The following is a 25,785-nucleotide window of genomic DNA, read 5'->3' on the forward strand; positions in this document are numbered from 1 at the left end:
GCAGAATCTCTTGAGTGCTTCTGACTTCATGTCCTTTACACTCACACCCACACACATCCTTGCAGAATGTCTAGAGGATTTTGACTTCGTGTCCTTTTTACACAAACATACACAAACCATCGCACAATCTCTAGAGGGCTTGTTATTTCGTGTACTATTTACACATACACACACACAAACACACACACCCTTGTGGAATCTCTGGAGTGCTTCTGATTTCGTGTCCTTTACACTCACACCCACACACATACTTGCAGTATCTCTTGAGGGCTTCTGATATCGTGTCCATTTTATACACACACACACACACTCACAATCATAACTTGCAGAATCTCTTCAGTGCTTCTGACTTCATGCCTTCAACACTCACACCCACACCCACACACATCCTTGCAGAATCACTGGAGGGCTTCTGACTTCTCCTTGTTACACACAAACATACACTTACACACCATAGCAGAATCTCTAGAATTCTTCTGATTTAGTGTCCTTTTTACCCCCCACCGCCACACACACACACACACACACACAAAATCATGCACTTTTGCAGAATCTCTGGAGGACTTCTGAATTAGTGTAGTTTTTAGACGCACACACACAAACACTCACACCCTTGTAGAATCTCTGGAGGACTTCTGACTTCGTGCCCTTTTAACATTCACACACACACACACACAAACACATACACACAATTGCAGAATCTCTAGGAAGCTTCAGATTTGGTGTCCTTTTTACAAACATACACATACTATCACGGAGCCTTGCAGAATCTCCGGAGGGCTTCTGAATTCGTGTCTATTTTAGTCACACACAAACAAGCACTCACACCCTTGCTGAATCACTGGAGGCCTTCTGATTTCCTGTCCTTTACGCTCACATCAACACACATCCTTGCAGAATCTCTAGAGGGCTTCTGACCTTGTGTCCTTTTTATACACACACACACACTCACACCCTTGTAGAATCTCTGGAGGGCTTCTGACTTCTTCGCTTTTGGACACACACACACACCCACACACTCATAAACTTGCAGAACCTCTTCAGTGCTCTGCCTTCGTGTCATTTTTATACAAATAAGCACACACATACTCATACTCATACCCGTGCAGAATCTCTGCAGGGCTTCTGACTTCTTTCCGTTTTACACACACACATACACAACATTGCAGAATCTCTGGAAGGCTTCTGATTTAGTTTCCTTTTTACACACACACACTATCACGCACCCTCCAGAATTTCTGGAGGGATTCATAATTCGTGTCTTTTTTAGTCACACACTCAAAAACACTCACATCCTTGAAAAATCTCCGGAGGGCTTCTGACTTCGTGTCCTTTTCACTCACACTCACACGAAACCTTCCAGAATCTCTTGCCGGAATCTGACATTGTTACCTTTTTATACACACGCACACACATGCTCACACTCATACCCTGGCAGAATTTCTGGAGGGTTTCTGCATTCTTCTCCCTTTTACACACACACACATACACACGGTTGCATAATCTCTACAAGGCTCTGATTTGGTTTCGGTTTTACACAAACAACCTTGCAAAATCTCTAGAGGGCTTCTGAATTCAGGTCCATTTTACACACACACACACACACACACACACACACACACACACACACACATTAACGCACCCTTGCAGAATCTCTGGAGAGCATCTGAATTCGTGTCCTTTTTAGACAGGCACACTAACACTCACACGCTTGTACAATCTGGAGGGCTTCTGACTTCTGCCCTCTTGGACACACACACACACTCATACACTTGCAGAATCTCTTGAGTGCTCTGACTTCGTGTCATTTTTATACAAATAAGCACACACATACTCACACTCATACCCGTGTAGAATCTCTGGAGGGCTTTTGGCTTCTTTCCGTTTTACACACACACACATACACATATATACCATTGCAGAATCTCTGGAAGGCTTCTGATTTAGTGTCCTTTTTACACACACACACACACTATCACGCACCCTTGCACAATATCTGGAGGGATTCAGAATTCGTGTCTTTTTTAGTCACACACACAAAAACACTCACACCCTTGCAGAATCTCAGGAGGGCTTCTGATTTCGTGTACTTTTCGCACACACACACACACACAACCTTCCAGAATCTCTTGAGGGCTTCTGACATCGTGTCATTTTTATACACAGAAACACACACACACACACACACATACTCACAATCATACCCTTGCAAAAACTCTGGAGGACTTCTGATTTCATGGCATTTTTACACACACACACAAACACACACACACCATGCCAGAATCTCTAGAGTGCTACTGACTTCGTGTACTTTTTACACACTCACACACACACACAATCACACACACATACATACTTTCATAATTTCTGGAGCATTTCTGACTTAATGTCCTTTTTAAAAACACAAACACACACACTTCCAGAATCTCTATAAGGCTTCTAGTTTCGTGTCCTTTTTACACACACAAACATACACGCACCCATGCAGAATCTCTGTTGTGCGTCTGATTTCATGTCCTTGTTACACTCACATACACACAAAAACACTTGCAAAATCTCTGGAGGGCTTCTGATTTTTGTCGGCTTTACTTACACACACACACACACACACACACACACTCATGCCCCTACATAATCTCTGGAGGGCTTCTGACATCGTGTTCTTTTTAGGACACACACACACACGCTTCCAGAATCACTAGAGGGCTTCTGATTTTGTTTCATTTTTACACACACAAACACATACACGCACCCTTGGAGAATCTCTGGAGGGCTTCTGAATTTGTGAACTTTTTACACACACACACACACATACACATACACTTGCAGAATCTCTTGAGTGCTTCTGACTTCGTGTCCTTCACATTCACACCCACATCCACAAACATCCTTGCAGAATCTGTTGAGGGCTTCTGATATCGTGTCATTTTTATACACACACACATATACATACTCACACTCATACCCTTGCAGAAACTATGGAGGGCTTCTGACGTCTCCTTGTTACACACACACAAACACACACAAAGTTTGTCAGAATTTCTAGAGGGCTTGACTTCCTGTCCTTTTTACACAAACACACACACACACCCTTGTGGAATCTGGAGGACTTCTGAATTAGTGTCCTTTTTAGACGCACACACACAAACACTCACACCCTTGCAGAATCTCTGGAGGACTTCTGACTTCATGCCCTTTTAACACTCACACACACACACACACACACACACACACACACAAAAACACATACACACAATTGCAGAATCTCTAGGAAGCTTCTGATTTAGTGTCCTTTTTACAAACATACACATACTATCACGGAGCCTTGCAGAATCTCTGGAGGGCTTCTGAATTCGTGTCTGTTTTAGTCACACACAAACAAACACTCACACCCTTGCTGAATCACTGGAGGCCTTCTGATTCCCTGTCCTTTACGCTCACATCAACACACATCCTTGCAGAATCACTAGAGGGAATCTGACATTGTGTCCTTTTTATATACACACACACACATGCTCACACTCATACCCTTGCAGAATGTCTGGAGGGTTTCTGTCTTTTTCTCCCTTTTACACACACACACACCCACATACACACCGTTTCCGAATCTCTACAAGGCTTCTGATTTGGTTTCCTTTTGACACAAACACACAAACAACCTTGCAAAATCTCTAGAGGGCTTCTGAATTCAGGTCCTTTTTACACACACACGCACACACACACACACACACACACACGCATGCATTGACGCACCCTTGCAGAATCTCTGGAGAGCATCTGAATTTGTGTCCTTTTTAGACACACACACAAACACTCACACCCTTGTAGAATCTCTGACTTCTTCCATTGTGGACACACACACACACTCATACACTTTCAGAACCTCTTGAGTGCTCTGCCTTCGTGTCATTTTTATACAAATAAGCACACACATACTCACACTCATACCCATGCAGAATCTCTGGAGGGCTTCTGACTTCTTTCTGTTTTACACACACACATACACATACACACCATTGCAGAATCTCTGGAGGGATTATCTGGAGGGATTCAGAATTCGTGTCTTTTTTAGTCACACAACAAAAACACTCACACCCTTGCAGAATCTCTGGAGGGCTTCTGACTTCGTGTCCGTTTCACTAACATTCACACACAACCTTCCAGAATCTCTTGAGGCCTTCTGACATTGTGTGCTTTTAATACAAATGCACACGCACACACATGCTCACACTCATACCCTTGCAGAATGTCTGGAGGGTTTCTGTCTTCTTCTCCCTTTTACAAACATACACACAAATACACACGGTTGCAGAATCTCTACAAGGCTTCTGATTTGTTTTCGGTTTTACACAAACACACAAACAACCTTGCAAAATCTCTAGAGGGCTTCTGAATTCAGGTCCTTTTACACACACACACACACACACACACACAATAACGCACACTTGCAGAATCTCTGGAGGGCTTCTGACTTCGTGTCCGTTTTAGGACACACACAAACACGCACACGCACCCTTCCAGAATCACTACAGGGCTTCTGATTTTGTTTCATTTTTACACACACAGACACATACACGCACCCTTGGAGAATCTCTGGAGGGCTTCTGACTTCGTGAACTTTTTACACACACACACACACACGCAGAGAGACACATACACTTGCAGAATCTCTTGAGTGCTTCTGAATTCATGTCCTTCACACTCACACCCACATCCACAAACATCCTTGCAGAATCTGTTGAGGGCTTCTGATATCGTGTCCTTTTTATACACACACACACACACTCATAACTTGCATAATCTCTTGAGTGCTTCTGAATTCATGCCTTCACACTCACATCCACACCCACACACATCCTTGCAGAATCTCTGGAGGGCTTCTGACTTCTCCTTGTTACACACTAACATACACTTGCACACCATTGCAGATTCTCTAGAAGGCTTCTGATTTAGTGTCCTTTTTACACCCCCCCCCACATACACACACAAACAATTACGCACCCTTGCTGAATCTCCTGAGGACTGCTAAATTAATGTCCTTTTTAGACGCACACACACAAACACTCACATCCTTGCAGAATCTCTGGAGGACTTCTGACTTCGTGCCCTTTTAACACTCACACACACACACACACACACACACATACACACAATTGCAGAATCTCTAGGAAGCTTCTGATTTAGTGTCCTTTTTACAAACATACACATACTATCACGGAGCCTTGCAGAATCTCCGGAGGGCTTCTGAATTCGTGTCTGTTTTAGTCACACAGAAACAAGCACTCACACCCTTGCTGAATCACTGGAGGCCTTCTGATTTCCTGTCCTTTACGCTCACATCAACACACATCCTTACAGAATCTCTAGAGGGCTTCTGACATTGTGTCATTTTTATACACACCCACACACACACATGCTCACACTCATACCCTTGCAGAATGTCTGGAGGGTTTCTGTCTTCTTCTCCCTTTTACAAGCACACACATATACACATGGTTGCAGAATCTCTACAATGCTTCTGATTTGGTTTCTTTTTACACAAACATACAAACAACCTTTCAAAATCTCTAGAGCGCTTCTGAATTCGGGTCTTTTTACACAGAAACACACACACACACACACACACATTAACGCACCCTTGCAGATTATCTGGAGAGCATCTGAATTGGTGTCCTTTTTAGACACACAAACAAACACTCACACCCTTGTAGAATCTCTGGAGGGCTTCTGACTTTCTTTCCTTTTGTGGACACACACACACACACACACACACACCCTTGCAGAATCTCTGGAGGGCTTCTGACATCATGTCCTTCATAAGGCACACACTCACACACACACACACCCTTCCGGAAATGTTAGAGGGCTTCTGATTTAGTTGCATTTTTTCACACACACACTCATACACGCACCATTGCAGAATCTCTGGAGAGCTTCTGAATTCGTGTCCTTTTTAGACAACACACTCAAACACTTCCAGCCTTGTAGAATCTTTCCAGGGCTTCCTACATCGTTCGTTGTCACACAAAAACACACACACACACACACACACACACACACATACTTACACTCATACCGTTGCAGAAACTCTGGAGGGCTTCGGACTTTTCCTTTTTACACACGCACAAATACACACAAAACATGGCAGAATTTCTAGAAGGCTTGTGACTTCGTGTCCTATTTACACAAACACACACACACACACAAACACACCCTTGTGGAATCTCTGGAGGGCTTCTGAATTCGTGTCCTTTTTAGAAACACCCTCATAAACACTCACACACTTGCAAAATATCTGGAGGGCTTCTGAGGTCGTGCCATTTTTAAACACACAAAAACACACACACATACACTTGCTGATCACTTGAGTGCTTCTGACTTCATGTCCTTTACACTCACACCCACACACATCCTTGCAGAATTTCTAGAGGGCTTTTGACTTCGTGTACTTTTTACAGAAACACACACAAACCATGGGACAATCTCTAGAGGCCTTGTGATTTCGTGTCCTTTTTACACACACACACACACACCTTTGTGGAATCTCTGGAGGGCTTCTGATTTCGTGTCCTTTACACTCACACCCACACACATCCTTGCAGTATCTCTAGAAGGCTTCTGATATCGTGTCCATTTTATACACACACACACACTCACACTCATAACTTGCAGAATCTCTTGAATGCTTCTGACTTCATGCCTTCACACTCACATCCACACCCACACACATGTTTATAGAATCTCTGGAGGGCTTCTGACTTCTCCTTGTTACACACTAACATACACTTGCACACCATTGTAGATTCTCTAGAATGCTTCTGATTTAGTGTTTTTTACACCCCCCCCCCACACACACACAAAATCATGCACCCTTGCAGAATCTCTGGAGGACTTCTGAATTAGTGTCCTTTTTAGACGCACACACACAAACACTCACACCCTTGCAGAATCTCTGGAGGACTTCTGACTTCGTGCCCTTTTAACACACACACACACACACACACACACACACACATAAACACATACACACAATTGCAGAATCTCTAGGAAGCTTCTGATTTAGTGTCCTTTTTACAAACATACACATACTATCACGGAGCCTTGCAGAATCTCTGGAGGGCTTCTGAATTCGTGTCTGTTTTAGTCACACACAAACAAACACTCACACCCTTGCTGAATCACTGGAGGCCTTCTGATTTCCTGTCCTTTACGCTCACATCAACACAGATCCTTGCAGAATCTCTAGAGGGCTTCTGACATTGTGTCCTTTTTATACACACACACACACTCACACCCTTGTAGAATCTCTGGAGGGCTTCTGATTTCTTCGCTTTTGGACACACACACACACACACACTCATAAACTTGCAGAACCTCTTCAGTGCTCTGCCTTCGTGTCATTTTTATACAAATAAGCACACACATACTCACACTCATACCCGTGCAGAATCTCTGGAGGGCTTCTGACTTCTTTCCGTTTTACACACACACATACACATACACAACATTGCAGAATCTCTGGAATGCCTCTGATTTAGTGTCCTTTTTACACACACACACTATCACGCACCCTCCAGAATTTCTGGAGGGATTCAGTATTCGTGTCTTTTTTAGTCACACACTCAAAAACACTCACACCCTTGAAAAATCTCCGGAGGGCTTCTGACTTCGTGTCCTTTTCACTCACACTCACACACATCCCCCCAGAATCTCTTGAGGGCGTCTGACATTGTTACCTTTTTATACACACGCACACACATGCTCACACTCAAACCCTGGCAGAATTTATGGAGGGTTTCTGTATTCTTCTCCCTTTTACACACACACACACACACACATACACACGGTTGCATAATCTCTACAAGGCTCTGATTTGGTTTCGGTTTTACACAAACACACAAACAACGTTGCAAAATCTCTAGAGGGCTTCTGAATTCAGGTCCATTTTACACACACACACACACACACACACATATTAACGCACCCTTGCAGAATCTCTGGAGAGCATCTGAATTCGTGTCCTTTTTAGACACACACACTAACACTCACACGCTTGTACAATCTGGAGGGCTTCTGACTTCTGCCCTCTTGGACACACACACACACTCATACACTTGCAGAATCTCTTGAGTGCTCTGACTTCGTGTCATTTTTATACAAATAAGCACACACATACTCACACTCATACCCGTGCAGAATCTCTGGAGGGCTTCTGACTTCTTTCCGTTTTACACACACAGACATACACATATATACCATTGCAGAATCTCTGGAAGGCTTCTGATTTAGTGTCCTTTTTACACACACACACACACACACACACTATCATGCACCCTTGCACAATATCTGGAGGGATTCAGAATTCGTGTCTTTTTTAGTCACACACACAAAAACACTCACACCGTTGCAGAATCTCACGAGGGCTTCTGATTTCGTGTCCTTTTCGCACACACACACACACACAACCTTCCAGAATCTCTTGAGGGCTTCTGACATCGTGTCATTTTTATACACACAAACACACACACACACACACACATACTCACACTCATACCCTTGCAAAAACTCTGGAGGACTTCTGACTTCATGGCATTTTTACACACACACACAAACACACAGACACCATTGCAGAATCTCTAGAGGGCTTCTGATTTCGTGTAATTTTTACACACACACACACACAATCACACACACACATACATACTTTCATAATTTCTGGAGCATTTCTGACTTAATGTCCTTTTTAAAAACACAAACACACACACACAGTTCCAGAATCTCTATAAGGCTTCTAGTTTCGTGTCCTTTTTACACACACAAACATACACGCACCCTTGCAGAATCAATGTTGTGCGTCTGATTTCATGTCCTTGTTACACTCACATACACACAAAAACACTTGCAAAATCTCTGGAGGGCTTCTGACTTTGTAGGTTTTACTTACACACACACACACACACACACACACACACACACACACACTCATGCCCCTACAGAATCTCTGGAGGGCTTCTGACATCGTGTCCTTTTTAGGACACACACACACACACCCTTCCAGAATCACTAGAGGGCTTCTGATTCTGTTTCATTTTTACACACACAGACACATACACGCACCCTTGGAGAATCTCTGGAGGGCTTCTGAATTCGTGAACTTTTTACACACACACACACACACAGACACGTACACTTGCAGAAACTCTTGAGTGCTTCTGACTTCGTGTCCTTCACATTCACACCTACATCCACAAACATCCTTGCAGAATCTGTTGAGGGCTTCTGATATCGTGTCATTTTTATACACACACACATAAACATACTCACACTCATACCCTTGCAGAAACTATGGAGGGCTTCTGACTTCTCCTTGTTACACACACACAAACACACACAAACCATGTCAGAATTTCTAGAGGGCTTGACTTCGTGTCCTTTTTACACAAACACACACACACACACACACCCTTGTGGAATCTCTGGAGGACTTCTGAATTCGTGTCTGTTTTAGTCACACAGAAACAAGCACTCACACCCTTACTGAATCACTGGAGGCCTTCTGATTTCCTGTCCTTTACGCTCACATCAACACACATCCTTGCAGAATCTCTAGAGGGCTTCTGACATTGTGTCCTTTTTATACACACACACACACATGCTCACACTCATACCTTTGCAGAATGTCTGGAGGGTTTCTGTCTTTTTCTCCCTTTTACACACACACCCACCCACATACAGACCGTTCCCGAATCTCTACAAGGCTTCTGATTTGGTTTCCTTTTTACACAAACACACAAACAACCTTGAAAAATCTCTAGAGGGCTTCTGAATTCAGGTCCTTTTTACACACACACCCACACACACGCATGCATTGACGCACCCTTGCAGAATCTCTAGAGAGCATCTGAATTTGTGTCCTTTTTAGACACACACACAAACACTCACACCCTTGTAGAATCTCTGGAGGGCTTCTGACTTCTTCCATTGTGGACACACAACACACACTCATACACTTTCAGAACCTCTTGAGTGCTCTGCCTTCGTGTCATTTTTATACAAATAAGCACACACATACTCACACTCATACCCATGCAGAATCTCTGGAGGGCTTCTGACTTCTTTCCGTTTTACACACACACATACACATACACACCATTGCAGAATCTCTGGAGGGATTATCTGGAGGGATTCAGAATTCGTGTCTTTTTTAGTCACACAACAAAAACACTCACACCCTTGCAGAATCTCTGGAGGGCTTCTGACTTCGTGTCCGTTTCACTAACATTCACACACAACCTTCCAGAATCTCTTGAGGCCTTCTGACATGGTGTCCTTTTAATACAAATGCACACGCACACACATGCTCACACTCATACCCTTGCAGAATGTCTGGAGGGTTTCTGTCTTCTTCTCCCTTTTACACACACACACACACATACACACGGTTGCAGAATCTCTACAAGGCTTCTGATTTGTTTTCGGTTTTACACAAACACACAAAGAACCTTGCAAAACCTCTAGAGGGCTTCTGAATTCAGGTCCTTTTACACACACACACACACACACACACACACACACACATTAACACACCCTTGCAGAATCTCTGGAGAGCATCTGAATTCGTGTCCTTTATAGACACGCACACTAACACTCACACGCTTGTAGAATCTGGAGGGCTTCTGACTTCTGCCCTCTTGGACACACACACACACTCATACCCGTGCAGAATCTCTTGAGGGCTTCTGACTTCTTTCCGTTTTACACACACACATAAACATACATACAATTGCAGAATCTCTGGAAAGCTTCTGATTTAGTGTCCTTTTAACACACACACACTATCACGCACCCTTGCAGAATACCTGGAGGGATTCAGAATTCGTGTCTTTTTTAGTCACACACACAAAAACACTCACATCCTTGCAGAATCTCTGGAGGACATCTGACTTCGTGTCCTTTTCGCACACACACACACACACACACACACACACAACCTTTCAGAATCTCTTAAGGGCTTCTGACATCGTGTACATTTTATACACACAAACACACACACACACACACATACTCACACTCATACCCTTGCAAAAACTCTGGAGGGCTTCTGACTTCATGGCATTTTTACACACACACACAAACACACTCACACTCAGACCCTTGCAGAATCTCTAGAGGGCTTCTGAATTCGTGTCCTTTTTACACAAATACACACACACACCATGGCAGAATCATTAGGGGGCTTCTGATTTCGTGTCCTTTTTACACGCACATACACACAAAAATACTTGCAAAAACTCTGGAGGGCTTCTGACTTTGTAGGTTTTACTTACACACACACACACTCACACACACACACACTCATGCCCCTACAGAATCTCTGGAGGGCTTCTGAATTCGTGTGCTTTTTAGGACACACACACACACACCCTTCCAGAATCACTAGAGGGCTTCTGATTTTGTTTCATTTTTACACACACAGACACATACACGCACCCTTGGAGAATCTCTGGAGGGCTTCTGACTTCGTGAACTTTTTACACACACACACACACACACACGCAGAGAGACACATACACTTGCAGAATCTCTTGAGTGCTTCTGGATTCGTGTCCTTCACACTCACACCCACATCCACAAACATCCTTGCAGAATCTGTTGAGGGCTTCTGATATTGTGTCCTTTTTATACACACACACATACTCACACTCATACCCTTGCAGAAACTCTGGAGGGCTTCTGACTTCTCCTTTTTACACACGCACAAACACACACAAACCATGGCAGAATTTCTAGAGGGCTTGTGACTTCGTTTCCTTTTACACAAACACACACACACACAAACACACACCCTTGTGGAGTCTCTGGAGGGCTTCTAAATTCGTGTCCTTTTTTAGAAACACCCTCATAAACACTCAAACACTTGCATAATATCTGGCGGGCTTCTGACGTCGTGCCATTTTTAAACACACAAAAACACACACACATACACTTGCAGAATCTCTTGAGTGCTTCTGACTTCATGTCCTTTACACTCACACCCACACTCATCCTTGCAGAATTTCTAGAGGGCTTTTGACTTCGTGTCCTTTTTACACAAACACACACAAACTATGGCACAATCTCTAGAGGGCTTCTGACTTCATGTCCTTTTTACACACACACACACACACACACACACACCCTTGTGGAATCTCTGGAGGGCTTCTGATTTCGTGTCCTTTACACTCACACCAACACACATCCTTGCAGAATCTCTAGAGGGCTTCCAATATCGTGTCCATTTTATACACACACACACTCGCACTCATAACTTGCAGAATCTCTTGAGTGCTTCTGACTTCATATCTTCACACTCACACCCACACCCACACACATCCTTGCAGAATCTCTGGAGGGCTTCTGACTTCTCTTTGTTACACACCAACATACACTTACACACCATTGCAGATCACTAGAAGGCTTCTGATTTAGTGTCCTTTTTACACCCCCACATACACACACACACACACACACACACACACAATCATGCACCCTTGGAGAATCTCTGGAGGACTTATGAATTAGTGTCCTTTTTAGACGCACACTCACAAACACTCACACCCTTGCAGAATCTCTGGAGGACTTCTGACTTCGTGCCCTTTTAACACTCACACACACACACACACACACACACAAACACATACACACAATTGCAGAATCTCTAGGAAGCTTCTGATTTAGTGTCCTTTTTACAAACATACACATACTATCACGGAGCCTTGCAGAATCTCTGGAGGGCTTCTGAATTCGTGTCTGTTTTAGTCACACACAAACAAACACTCACACCCTTGCTGAATCACTGGAGGCCTTCTGATTTCCTGTCCTTTACGCTCACATCAACACACATCCTTGCAGAATCACTAGAGGGCTTCTGACATTGTGTCCTTTTTATACACACACACACACATGCTCACACTCATACCCTTGCAGAATGTCTGGAGGGTTTCTGTCTTTTTCTCCCTTTTACACACACACACACACCCACATACACACCGTTTCCGAATCTCTACAAGGCTTCTGATTGGGTTTCTTTTTTACACAAACACACAAACAACCTTGCAAAATATCTAGAGGGCTTCTGAATTCAGGTCCTTTTTACACACACTCGCACACACACACACACACACACATTGACGCACCCTTGCAGAATCTCTGGAGAGCATCTGAATTTGTGTCCTTTTTAGACACACACACAAACACTCACACCCTTGTCGAATCTCTGGAGGGCTTCTGACTTCTTCTATTGTGGACACACACGCACACTCATACACTTTCAGAACCTCTTGAGTGCTCTGCCTTCGTGTCATTTTTATACAAATAAGCACACACATACTCACACTCATACCCATGCAGAATCTCTGGAGGGCTTCTGACTTCTTTCCGGTTTACACACACACATACACATACACACCATTGCAGAATCTCTGGAGCGATTATCTGGAGGGATTCAGAATTCGTGTCTTTTTTAGTCACACAACAAAAACACTCACACCCTTGCAGAATCTCTGGAGGGCTTCTGACTTCGTGTCCGTTTCACTAACATTCACACACAACCTTCCAGAATCTCTTGAGGCCTTCTGACATTGTGTCCTTTTAATACAAATGCACACGCACACACATGCTCACACTCATACCCTTGCAGAATGTCTGGAGGGTTTCTGTCTTCTTCTCCCTTTTACACACACACACACACATACACACGGTTGCAGAATCTCTACAAGGCTTCTGATTTGTTTTCGGTTTTACACAAACACACAAACAACCTTGCAAAATCTCTAGAGGGTTTCTGAATTCAGGTCCTTTTACACACACACACACACACACACACACACACACAGGCACACATTAACGCACCCTTGCAGAATCTCTGGAGAGCATCTGAATTCGTGTCCTTTTTAGACACGCACACTAACACTCACACGCTTGTAGAATCTGGAGGGCTTCTGACTTCTGCCCTCTTGGACACACACACACACTCATACCCGTGCAGAATCTCTTGAGGGCTTCTGACTTCTTTCCGTTTTACACACACACATAAACATACATACCATTGCAGAATCTCTGGAAGGCTTCTGATTTACTGTCCTTTTTACACACACACACTATCACGCACCCTTGCAGAATACCTGGAGGGATTCAGAATTCGTGTCTTTTTTAGTCACACACACAAAAACACTCACATCCTTGCAGAATCTCTAGAGGGCTTCTAACTTCATGTCCTTTTGGCACACACACACACACACAACCTTCCAGAATCTCTTAAGGGCTTCTGACATCGTGTACTTTTTATACACACAAACACACACACACATAATCACACTCATACCCTTGCAAAAACTCTGGAGGGCTTCTGACTTCATGGCATTTTTACACACACACACACAAACACACTCACACTCAGACCCTTGCAGAATCTCTAGAGGGCTTCTGACTTCGTGTCCTTTTTACACAAATACACACACACACCATGGCAGAATCATTAGGGGGCTTCTTATTTTGTATACTTATACACACCCACACACCCACACACACACACACATGCATACTTTCAGAATCTCTGGAGCATTTTTGACTTAATGTCCTTTTTACAAACAGAAACACACACAACACTTCCAGAATCTGTTGTGCGTCTGATTTCATGTCCTTTTTACACTTACATACATACAAAAACACTTGCAAAATCTCTGGAGGGCTTCTGACTTTGTAGGTTTTACTTACACACACACACACACACACTCATGCCCCTACAGAATCTCTGGAGGGCTTCTGACTTCGTGTCCTTTTTAGGACACACACACACACACACACACACCCTTCCAGAATCACTAGAGGGCTTCTGATTTTGTTTCATTTTTACACACACAGACACATACACGCACCCTTGGAGAATCTCTGGAGGGCTTCTGACTTCGTGAACATTTTACACACACACACACCCACGCAGAGAGACACATACACTTGCAGAATCTCTTGAGTGTTTCTGAATTCGTGTCCTTCACACTCACACCCATATCCACAAACATCCTTTCAGAATCTGTTGAGGGCTTCTGATATCGTGTCCTTTTTATACACACACACATACTCACACTCATACCCTTGCAGAAACTCTGGAGGGCTTCTGACTTCTCCTTTTTACACACACACAAACACACACAAACCATGCCAGAATTTCTAGAGGGCTTGTGACTTCGTGTCCTTTTACACAAACACACACACACACACAAACACACACACCCTTGTGGAGTCTCTGGAGGGCTTCTAAATTCGTGTCCTTTTTAGAAACACCCTCATAAACACTCAAACACTTGCATAATATGTGGAGGGCTTCTGACGTCGTGCCACTTTTAAACACACAAAAACACACACACACATACACTTGCAGAATCTCTTGAGTGCTTCTGACTTCATGTCCTTTACACTCACACCCACACTCATCATTGCAGAATTTCTAGAGGGCTTTTGACTTCGCGTCCTTTCTACACAAACACACACAAATTATGGCACAATCTCTAGAGGGCTTCTGACTTCATGTCTTTTTTGCACACACACACACACACACACACACACACACACACACCCTTGTGGAATCTCTGGAGGGCTTCTGATTTCGTGTCCTTTACACTCACACCAACACACACCCTGGCAGAATCTCTAGAGGGCTTCCGATATCGTGTCCATTTTATACACACACACACACTCACACTCATAACTTGCAGAATCTCTTGAGTGCTTCTGACTTCATACCTTCACACTCACACCCACACCCACACACATCCTTGCAGAATCTCTGGAGGGCTTCTGACTTCTCTTTGTTACACACAAACATACACTTACACACCATTGCAGATTCTCTAGAAGGCTTCTGATTTAGTGTCCTTTTTACACCCCCACATACACACACACACACACACACACACACAATCATGCACCCTTGAAGAATCTCTGGAGGACTTCTGAATTAGTGTCCTTTTTAAACGCATACACACAAACACTCACACCCTTGCAGAATCTCTGGAGGACTTCGGACTTCGTTCCCTTTTAACACTCACACACACCACACACACACACAAACACATACACACAATTGCAGAATCTCTAGGAAGCTACTGATTTAGTGTCCTTTTTACAAACATACACATACTATCACGGAGCCTTGCAGAATCTCTGGAGGGCTTCTGAATTCGTGTCTGTTTTAGTCACACACAAACAAACACTCACACCGTTGCTGAATCACTGGAGGGCTTCTGATTTCCTGTTCTTTACGCTCACATCAACACACATCCTTGCAGAATCTCTAGATTGCTTCTGACATTGTGTCCTTTTAATACACACACACACACACACACACACACACACACCCTTCTAGAATCACTAGAGGGCTTCTGCTTTTGTTTCATTTTTACACACACAGACACATACATGCACCCAAGGAGAATCTCTGGAGGGCTTCTGACTTCGTGTCCTTTTTACACACACACACACACATAGAGAGAGACACATACATTTTCAGATTCTCTTGAGTGCTTCTGACTTCGTGTCCTTCACACTCACACCCACATCCGCAAACACACGTGCAGAATCTGTTGAGGGCTCCTGATATCGTGTCTTTTTATACACACACATACTCACACACATACCCTTGCAGAAACTCTGGAGGGCTTCTGACTTCTCCTTTTTACACAAACACAAACCATGGCAGAATTTCTAGAGGGCTTGTGACTTCGTGTCCTTTTTACACAAACACACACAAACCATGGCACAATCTCTAGAGGGCTTCTGATATCGTGTCCATTTTATATACACACACACAGACACTCACACTCATAACTTGAAAATCTCTTGAGTGCATCTGACTTCGTGCCTTCACACTCACACCCACACCCACACACATCCTTGAAGAATCTCTGGAAGGCTTCTGATTTAGTGTCCTTGTTACACCCCCACATACACACACTCACACACACACACACACACACACAATCCTGCACCCTTGCAGAATCTCTGGAGGACTTCTGAATTAGTGTCCTTTTTAGACGCACACACACAAACTCTCACATCCTTGTAGAATCTCTGGAGGGCTTCTGACTTCTTCCATTGTGGACCCACACACACACTCATACACTTTCAGAACCTCTTGAGTTCTCTGCCTTCGTGTCATTTTTATACAAATAAGCACACACATACTCACACTCTTACCCGTGCAGAATCTCTGGAGGGCTTCTGACTTCTTTCCGTTTTACACACAGACATACACATACACACGATTGCAGAATCTCTGGAAGGCTTCTGATTTAGTATCCTTTTTACACACACACACTATCACGCACCCTCCAGAATATCTGGAGGGATTCAGAATTCGTGTCTTTTTTAGTCACGCAACAAAAACACTCACACCCTTGCAGAATCTCTGGGGGGCTTCTGACTTCGTGTCTGTTTTAGGACATACACACACACACACACACACACACCCTTCCAGAATCACTAGAGGGCTTCTGATTTTGTTTCATTTTTACACACACAGACACATACACGCACCCTTGGAGAATCTCTGGAGGGCTTCTGACTTCGTGAACTTTTTACACACACACACACACACACGCAGAGAGACACATACACTTGCAGAATCTCTTGAGTGCTTCTGAATTCATGTCCTTCACACTCACACCCACATCCACAAACATCCTTGCAGAATCTGTTGAGGGCTTCTGATATCGTGTCCTTTTTATACACACACACACACACTCATAACTTGCATAATCTCTTGAGTGCTTCTGAATTCATGCCTTCACACTCACATCCACACGCACACACATCCTTGCAGAATCTCTGGAGGGCTTCTGACTTCTCCTTGTTACACACTAACATACACTTGCACACCATTGCAGATTCTCTAGAAGGCTTCTGATTTAGTGTCCTTTTTACACCCCCCCCCCACATACACACACAAACAATTATGCACCCTTGCTGAATCTCCTGAGGACTTCTGAATTAATGTCTTTTTAGACGCACACACACAAACACTCACACCCTTGCAGAATCTCTGGAGGACTTCTGACTTCGTGCCCTTTTAACACTCACACATACACACACACATAAACACATACACACAATTGCAGAATCTCTAGGAAGCTTCTGATTTAGTGTCCTTTTTACAAACATACACATACTATCACGGAGCCTTGCAGAATCTCTGGAGGGCTTCTGAATTCGTGTCTGTTTTAGTCACACACAAACAAGCACTCACACCGTTGCTGAATCACTGGAGGCCTTCTGATTTCCTGTCCTTTACGCTCACATCAACACACATCTTTGCAGAATCTCTAGAGGGCTTCTGACATTGTGTCATTTTTATACACACACACACACACACACACACACATGCTCACACTCATACCCTTGCAGAATGTCTGGAGGGTTTCTGCCTTTTCTCCCTTTTACAAACACACACATATACACATGGTTGCAGAATCTCTACAATGCTTCTGATTTGGTTTCTTTTTACACAAACATACAAACAACCTTTCAAAATCTCTAGAGCGCTTCTGAATTCGGGTCTTTTTACACAGAAACACACACACACACACACATTAACGCACCCTTGCAGAATATCTGGAGAGCATCTGAATTCGTGTCCTTTTTAGACACACAAACAAACACTCACACCCTTGTAGAATCTCTGGAGGACTTCTGACTTCTGCCCTTTTGGACATACACACACACACACACTCATACACTTGCAGAATCTCTTGAGTGCTCTGACTTCATGTCATTTTTATACAAATAAGCACACACATACTCACACTCATACCCGTGCAGAATCTCTGGAGGGCTCCTGACTTCTTTCCGTTTTACACACACACACATACACATATATACCATTGCAGAATCTCTGGAAGGCTTCTGATTTAGTGTCCTTTTTACACACACACACTATCACGCACCCTTGCAGAATACCTGGAGGGATTCAGAATTCGTGTCTTTTTTAGTCACACACACAAAAACACTCACATCCTTGCAGAATCTCTGGAGGGCTTCTGACTTCATGTCCTTTTCGCACACACACACACACACACACACACACACAACCTTCCAGAATCTCTTAAGGGCTTCTGACATCGTGTACTTTTTATACACACAAACACACACACACATAATCACACTCATACCCTTGCAAAAACTCTGGAGGGCTTCTGACTTCATGGCATTTTTACACACACACACACAAACACACTCACACTCAGACCCTTGCAGAATCTCTAGAGGGCTTCTGACTTCGTGTCCTTTTTACACAAATACACACACACACACCATGGCAGAATCATTAGGGGGCTTCTGATTTCGTGTACTTATACACACCCACACACACACAAACACACACACACACATGCATACTTTCAGAATCTCTGGAGCATTTCTGACTTAATGTCCTTTTTACAAACAGAAACACACACAACACTTCCAGAATCTGTTGTGCGTCTGATTTCATGTCCTTTTTACACTTACATACACACAAAAACACTTGCAAAATCTCTGGAGGGCTTCTGACTTTGTAGGTTTTACTTACACACACAAACACACACACACACACACACACACACACACACACTCATGCCCCTACAGAATCTCTGGAGGGCTTCTGACTTCGTGTCCTTTTTAGGACACACACACACACACACACACACACCCTTCCAGAATCACTAGAGGGCTTCTGATTTTGTTTCATTTTTATACACACAGACACATACACGCACCCTTGGAGAATCTCTGGAGGGCTTCTGACTTCGTGAACTTTTTACACACACACACACACCCACGCAGAGAGACACATACACTTGCAGAATCTCTTGAGTGCTTCTGAATTCGTGTCTTTCGCACTCACACCCACATCCACAAACATCCTTGCAGAATCTGTTGAGGGCTTCTGATATCGTGTCCTTTTTATACACACACACATACTCACACTCATACCCTTGCAGAAACTCTGGAGGGCTTCTGACTTCTCCTTTTTACACACACACAAACACACACAAACCATGCCAGAATTTCTAGAGGGCTTGTGACTTCGTGTCCTTTTACACAAACACACACACACACACACACAAACACACACCCCCTTGTGGAGTCTCTGGAGGGCTTCTAAATTCGTGTCCTTTTTAGAAACACCCTCATAAACACTCAAACACTTGCATAATATCTGGAGGGCTTCTGACGTCGTGCCATTTTTAAAAACACAAAAACACACACACATACACTTGCCGAATCTCTTGAGTGCTTCTGACTTCATGTCCTTTACACTCACACCCACACTCATCCTTGCAGAATTTCTAGAGGGCTTTTGACTTCGTGTACTTTTTACACAAACACACACAAACCATGGCACAATCTCTAGAGGGCTTCTGACTTCATGTCCTTTTTACACACACACACACACACACACACACACACACCCTTGTGGAATCTCTGGAGGGCTTCTGATTTCGTGTCCTTTACACTCACACCAACACACATCCTTGCAGAATCTCTAGAGGGCTTCCGATATCGTGTCCATTTTATACACACACACACACACACTCACACTCATAACTTGCAGAATCTCTTGAGTGCTTCTGACTTCATACCTTCACACTCACACCCACACCCACACACATCCTTGCAGAATCTCTGGAGGGCTTCTGGCTTCTCTTTGTTACACACAAACATACACTTACACACCATTGCAGATCACTAGAAGGCTTCTGATTTAGTGTCCTTTTTACACCCCCACATACACACACACACACACACACACAATCATGCACCCTTGCAGAATCTCTGGAGGACTTCTGAATTAGTGTCCTTTTTAGACGCACACACACAAACACTCACACCCTTGCAGAATCTCTGGAGGACTTCTGACTTCGTTCCCTTTTAACACTCAAACACACCACACACACACACACACACAAACACATGCACACAATTGCAGAATCTCTAGGAAGCTTCTGATTTAGTGTTCTTTTTACAAACATACACATACTATCAAGGCGCCCTCAGAATATCTGGAGGACTTCTGAATTCGTGTCTGTTTTAGTCACACACAAACAAACAATCCCACCCTTGCTGAATCACTGGAGGGCTTCTGATTTCCTGTTCTTTACGCTCACTTCAACACACATCCTCGCAGAATCTCTAGATTGCTTCTTACATTGTGTCCTTTTAATACACACACACACACACACACACATGCTCACACTCATACCCTTACAGAATGTCTGGAGGGTTTCTGTATTCTTCTCCATTTTATACACACACACACACACACACACATGCCCCTACAGAATCTCTGGAGCGCTTCAGGCTTCGTGTCCTTTTTAGGACACACACACACACACACACACACACCATTCTAGAATCACTAGAGGGCTTCTGATTTTGTTACATTTTTACACACACAGACACATACACGCACCCATGGAGAATCTCTGGAGGGCTTCTGACTTCGTGTCCTTTTTACACATACACACACACACACACACAGAGACACATACATTTTCAGAATCTCTTGAGTGCTCTGACTTCGTGTCCTTCACACTCACACCCACATCCACAAACACCCGTGCAGAATCTGTTGAGGGCTTCTGATATCGTGTCCTTTTTATACACACACATACTCACACTCATACCCTTGCAGAAACTCTGGAGGGCTTCTGACTTCTCCTTTTTACACAAACACAAACCATGGCAGAATTTCTAGAGGGCTTGTGACTTCGTGTCCTTTTTACACAAACACACACAAACCATGGCACAATCTCTAGAGGGCTTCTGATATCGTGTCAATTTTATATACACACACACACACTCACACTCATAACTTGCAAAATCTCTTGAGTGCATCTGACTTCGTGCCTTCACACTCACACCCACACCCACACACATCCTTGAAGAATCTCTGGAAGGCTTCTGATTTAGTGTCCTTGTTACACCCCCACATACACACACTCACACACACACACACAATCCTGCACCCTTGCAGAATCTCTGGAGGACTTCTGAATTAGTGTCCTTTTTAGACAAACACACACACAAACTCTCACCCCCTTGTAGAATCTCTGGAGGGCTTCTGACTTCTTCCATTGTGGACACACACACACACACTCATACACTTTCAGAACCTCTTGAGTTCTCTGCCTTCGTGTCATTTTTATGCAAATAAGCACACACATACTCAAACTCATACCCCTGCAGAATCTCTGGAGGGCTTCTGCCTTCTTCCGTTTTACACACAGACATACACATACACACCATTGCAGAATCTCTGGAAGGCTTCTGATTTAGTGTCCTTTTTACACACACACACTATCACGCACCCTCCAGAATATCTGGAGGGATTCAGAATTCGTGTCTTTTTAGTCACGCAACAAAAACACTCACACCCTTGCAGAATCTCTGGAGGGCTTCTGACTTCGTGTCCATTTCACTCACACTCACACACAACCTTCCAGAATCTCTTGAGGGCTTCTGACATTGTGTCCTTTTAATACAAACGCACACGCACACACATGCTCACACTCATTCCCTTGCAGAATGTCTGGAGGGTTTCTGTATTCTTCTCCCTTTTACACACACATACACACACACTCATGCCCCTACAAAATCTCTGGAGGGCTTCTGGCCTCTTGTCCTTTTTAGGACACACACACACACACACACACACACACACCCTTTCAGAATCACCAGAGGGCTTCTGATTTTGTTTCATTTTTACACACACAGACACATACACGCACCCTTGGAGAATCTCTGGAGGGCTTCTGACTTCGTTTCCTTTTTACACACACACACACACACACACACACACACACACAGAGATACATACACTTGAATAATCTCTTGAGTGCTTCTGACTTGGTGTCCTTTAAACTCACACCCACATCCACAAACATCCTTGCAGAGTCTGTTGAGATCTTCTGATATCGTGTCCTTTTGATACACACACATGCTCACACTCATACCCTTGCAGAAACTCTGGAGGGCTTCTGACTTCTCCTTTTTACACACACACAAACACACACAAATCATGGCAGTATTTCAAGAGGGATTGTGACTTCGTGTCCTTTTTACACAAACAAAAACTCACACACACCATTGTGGAATCTCTGGAGGGCTTCTGAATTCGTGTCCTTTTTAGAAACACCCTCATAAACACTCACACACTTGCATAATATCTGTAGAGCTTCTGACGTCGTGCCATTTTTAAACACACAAAAACACACACACATACACTTGCAGAATCTCTTGAGTGCTTCTGACTTCATGTCCTTTACACTCACACCCACACACATCCTTGCAGAATTTCTAGAGGGCTTTTGACTTCGTGTCCTTTTTACACAAACACACACAAACCATGGCACAATCTCCAGAGCGCTTCTGACTTCGTGTCCTTTTTACACACACACACACAAAAACGCACACACACACACGCACACACACTTGTGGATTCTCTGGAGTGCTTCTGATTTCGTGTCCTTTACACTCACACCCACACACATCCTTGCAGAATCTCTAGAGGGCTTCTGATATCATGTCCATTTTATACACACACACGCACGCACACACACTCACACTCATAACTTGCAAAATCTCTTGAGTGCTTCTGATTTCGTGCCTTCACACTCACACCCACACCGACACACATCCTTGCAGAATCTCTGGAGGGCTTCTGACTTCTCTTTGTTACACACAAACATACACTTACATACCATTGCAGATTCTCTAAAAGGCTTCTGATTTAGTGTCCTTTTTACACCCCCACATACAGACACTCACACACACACACAATCATGCACCCTTGCAGAATCTCTGGAGGAATTCTGAATTAGTGTCCTTTTTAGACGCACACACACAAACACTCACACCCTTGCAGAATCTCTGGAGAACTTCTGACTTCGTGCCCTTTAAACACTCACAAACACACACACACAAAAACGCATACACACAATTGCAGAATCTCTAGGAAGCTTCTGATTTAGTGTCCTTTTTACAAACATACACATACTATCACGGAGCCTTGCAAAATCTCTGGAGGGCTTCTGAATTCGTGTCTGTTTTAGTCACACACAAACACTCACACCGTTGCTGAATCACTGGAGGGCTTCTGATTTCCTGTCCTTTACGCTCACATCAACACACATCCTTGCAGAATCTCTAGATGGCTTCTGACATTGTGTCCTTTTTATAGACACACACACACACACAAACAAACACTCACACCCGTGTAGAATCTCTGGAGGGCTTCTGACTTCTTCCCTTTTGGTCACACACACACTCATACACTTGCAGAACCTCTTGAGTGCTCTGACTTCGTGTCATTTTTATACAAATAAGCACACACATACTCACACTCATACCCGTGCAGAATATCTGGAGTGGCTCTGACTTCTTTCTGTTTTACACACACACATACACACCATTGCAGAATCTCTGGAAGGCTTCTGATTTAGTGTCCTTTTTACACATACACACTATCACGCACCCTCCAGAATATCTGGAGGGATTCAGAATTCGTGTCTTTTTTAGTCACACACACAAAAACACTCACACCCTCGCAGTATCTCTGGAGGGCTACTAACTTCGTGTCCTTTTCACTCACACTCACACACAACCTTCCAGAATCTCTTGAGGCCTTCTGACATTGTGTCCTTTTAATACAAACGCACACGCACACACATGCTCACACTCATAACCTTGCAGAATGTCTGGAGGGTTTCTGTATTCCTCTCCCTTTTACACACACACACATATACACACACACACACACACTCATGCCCCTACAAAATCTCTGGAGGGCTTCTGGCTTCTTGTCCTTTTTAGGACACACACACACACACACACACACACACACACACACACACACACCCTTCCAGAATCACTAGAGGGCTTCTGATTTTGTTTCATTTTTACACACACAGACACATACACGCACCCTTGGAGAATCTCTGGAGGGCTTCTGACTTCGTTTCCTTTTTACACACACACACACACACACACACACACACAGAGACATATACACTTGAAGAATCTCTTGAGTGCTTCGGACTTTGTGTCCTTCACACTCACACCCACATCCACAAACATCCTTGCAGAGTCTGTTGAGGTCTTATGATATCGTGTCCTTTTTATACACACACATACTCACACTCATACCCTTGCAGAATCTCTGGAGGGTTTCTGACTTCTTTTTACACACACACAAACACTCACACCAATGCAGAATCTCTGGAGGACTTCTGACTTCGTGCCCTTTTAACACTCACACACACACACACACGCAAACACATACACACAATTGCAGAATCTCTAGGAAGCTTATGATTTAGTGTCCTTTTTACAAACATACACATACTATCACGGAGCCTTGCAGAATCTCTGGAGGTCTTCTGAATTCGTGTCTGTTTTAGTCACACACAAACAAACACTCTCACCCTTGCTAAATCATTGGAGGCCTTCTGATTTCCTGTCCTTTACGCTCACATCAACACATATCCTTGCAGAATCTCTAGAGGGCTTCTGACATTGTGTCCTTTTTATACACACACACACAAACACACATACTCACACTCATACCCTTGCAGAATGTCTGGAGGTTTTGTGTCTTCTTCTCCCATTCACACACACACACACACACACACACACACACACATTCACGCACCCTTGCAGAATCTCTGGAGAGCATCTGAATTCGTGTCCTTTTTAGAAACACACACAAACACT

The sequence above is a fragment of the Tenrec ecaudatus genome, chromosome 11 (assembly GCF_050624435.1).
Source record: "Tenrec ecaudatus isolate mTenEca1 chromosome 11, mTenEca1.hap1, whole genome shotgun sequence".
Lineage (NCBI taxonomy): Eukaryota > Metazoa > Chordata > Mammalia > Afrosoricida > Tenrecidae > Tenrec > Tenrec ecaudatus.